The sequence below is a fragment of the Meleagris gallopavo genome, chromosome 2, assembly GCF_000146605.3.
Source record: "Meleagris gallopavo isolate NT-WF06-2002-E0010 breed Aviagen turkey brand Nicholas breeding stock chromosome 2, Turkey_5.1, whole genome shotgun sequence".
Lineage (NCBI taxonomy): Eukaryota > Metazoa > Chordata > Aves > Galliformes > Phasianidae > Meleagris > Meleagris gallopavo.
In genome coordinates this window covers 4,051,277-4,053,727 of record NC_015012.2, presented here as the reverse complement: position 1 = coordinate 4,053,727, position 2,451 = coordinate 4,051,277, and the positions used below count along the sequence as shown (strand labels likewise).

The following is a 2,451-nucleotide window of genomic DNA, read 5'->3' as shown; positions in this document are numbered from 1 at the left end:
TTTGGAAAGTGGTTAAGTTTGCACGAGGGGAACGCTCCTCCTGAAGCAGCCCTGTGGTGCAGAGCCAGGCGGCCCCAGGCCCACCAGGCAAGCAGGGCCGCAGCTCACAGCCCTGGTGCCCACACGGCCCAGCACCACGCTCATGCCTTATCTCCGGCTCCTCAAAGCTGGGGAAGGAGCCAGGGTGAAACTGATAACCAAAGGACACAGGCCAAGCCTGAGCCAAGCTCCCCTGCAAGCCAGTCAGGTCAAGACGTCCCTCCTGCAGAGCCACTTCTTCAGATTCCACCTTGTAATGCCTTTCTGTTCCTCAAAGCCAGGCAGCAGCTGTCCTACAAGTCCTCCACAAAGCGACAGAAGAGTTTCCATAGAGACCACCAAAGTCACTTTTTAGGTGATTCTGAAGAAATACCCGTAACTGTTCTTCAGCCATCGCTGAAAAACCCAACCAACGCAGGTTTATTTTCCTCAAAGCCACTCCTTGGCTCGGCCATGCTGGAGGAGGCTCCTGAAGTTGGAGCACATTTCACCAGCAGTGCCAACATTGCCAGAGCTCCTCCTGGGGCAGACAAAGCTTTTTTTACAAAGCAGTTCACTTCTCATAGAATATCCCCAGTTGGAAGGGACCCATAACGAACACCAGGTCCAACTCCTGGTTCCACACCACTACTTTTATTGTGAAAGATCAGGGAAATTTCACTCAGAGGGTGGTGAGGCACTGGAACAGGTTGCCCAAGGAGGCTGTGGATGCCCCATCCCTGCAGGCATTCAAGGCCAGGCTGGATGTGGCTCTGGGCAGCCTGGTCTGCTGGTTGGTGACCCTGCACACAGCAGGGGGTTGGAACTGGATGAGCATTGTGGTCCTTTTCAACCCAGGCCTTTCTATGATTCTTCTTCCCCTTGAAGCCAGCTGGAGATGCTTGCCATGGAAACCTCCCCACAGAGCAGGCCACCACTGGTCCGTCACTACCAGAAGCAGCTTCATCATCAAGCTGTCATGGGAATACAGGAAACAACAGTGACACATCCCAAGGAGTCACCTGGCCCTGCACAGCAGCAGCCCACAGCCCTGCTTAGGCTGCGAGAAGCGATGTTTACTCCGCAGCAAACAGTGTTGCAATGTTATTTCCTACAATTACAATTACTCAAGGCTGAACCTACCAGGAAAAGTTTTTCGAGAGCTCATCCCTGACAACAAAGCTGCCAGCTCACACACACCCAGGGGTGGTGCTGGGTAACAACACCTGAGTTCATGGCTGTGCTTCAGATCCATCACCTTTGCCCTGGAGACAGGAGTCCTTTCCAAGCAAACAGATGCATAACCCATCTTGCTTCTTGCTGCTGTTCATCGGACCAAACTGACACACACCGGCTATACACAGAGAAAAGTGTGTGAAGAGTAAAGCAATCCTTAGGGGCTCCCTACTATGAGAACTTCTTAGCAGGAGAACTAACACACCTGGCTTTGGACAGTTCTTAGAGTTGTTCAGTATAAGGATAACAGAGGGCACAGCCAGGGAGGGAGAGGAACCCCAAAAGCTGCGATCCCAGCATTGTGGCATGCAGCCACACAAAACACACTTGTGATCTCCCACCTTGGGCAACAGGAATCTCAGCTATAAAGCAAAGAAATACGGATATGGTAGAGCCAGATGGGCACACGCTGCAGGAGGCGGCACACTGGGCAAACCTGGCACCCCAAACTGACCCAACGCAACAGCTGATGTTCGGAGCAGATCGAAAGGTGTGATTTCACAGCACCAAAAAGTTCAGCTTGAATCTTTGATGGCAAAGCAGTGGGTGCTGTCCAGTGGTTGTGAGGGGTCCCTGCAGAGCACCTGCAGCCATGCACAGCATTGCACACCCAGGTGTGCTTCCAAGCACGCGGTGCACCAACAGCCGCACACAACCACAACCCAATGCTGCACCGGGCGGAACAGCCGAGCACAAGTGGAAGATCCCGAGTCTGCTGGCGGAGGAACAGCCGCGGACGTCCTTCAACACCTCCCCCGCTCCCCGGCAGCGAGAGGCGTTGTGCCGCTGGAGCCTCGCACATCCCCGCGTTCTTCGAGTGCGGAGCCCCGACAGATCGCTCGTGGTGCCGAGCACAGCCAGCTCGGAGCAGCCTTCCCTCCAGCTGCCCCAGCGTGTGCCTCCCGGCACTCCTTCAGCACGGAACATCGGCGGCTGAGATCACCAGAAAACAATTCGCTCGTTTCCCTCCCAGCACACCTTCCAAATCTGGTGCGGCGATTCGGACCGACGGAGGGGCGGACAAGAAAAAAAAACCACACCAGCCACGCTTTGCACACCCGGATCTTTCAGCGGCTTTATTCGCTACTCTCGAGCCTAACAATTGGCTGCGAAAACGTTTCGTTCGGGACAGAAAGCCGCCAGCATTCAGCACGGCACCCAAACCACAGCTCGGCCGCACCGCTCGGCGCAGAGCTT

At 55.0% G+C, this 2,451-nt stretch overlaps 1 protein-coding gene across 1 annotated transcript in view; it reads right to left on the bottom strand.

Annotated features, from left to right (window-relative positions):
• KLHDC3 (kelch domain containing 3) overlaps positions 1 to 2,451 on the bottom strand; it is a 17,978-nt gene that overhangs the window by 15,060 nt on the left and 467 nt on the right. The gene's annotated exons all lie outside the window — the stretch shown is intronic.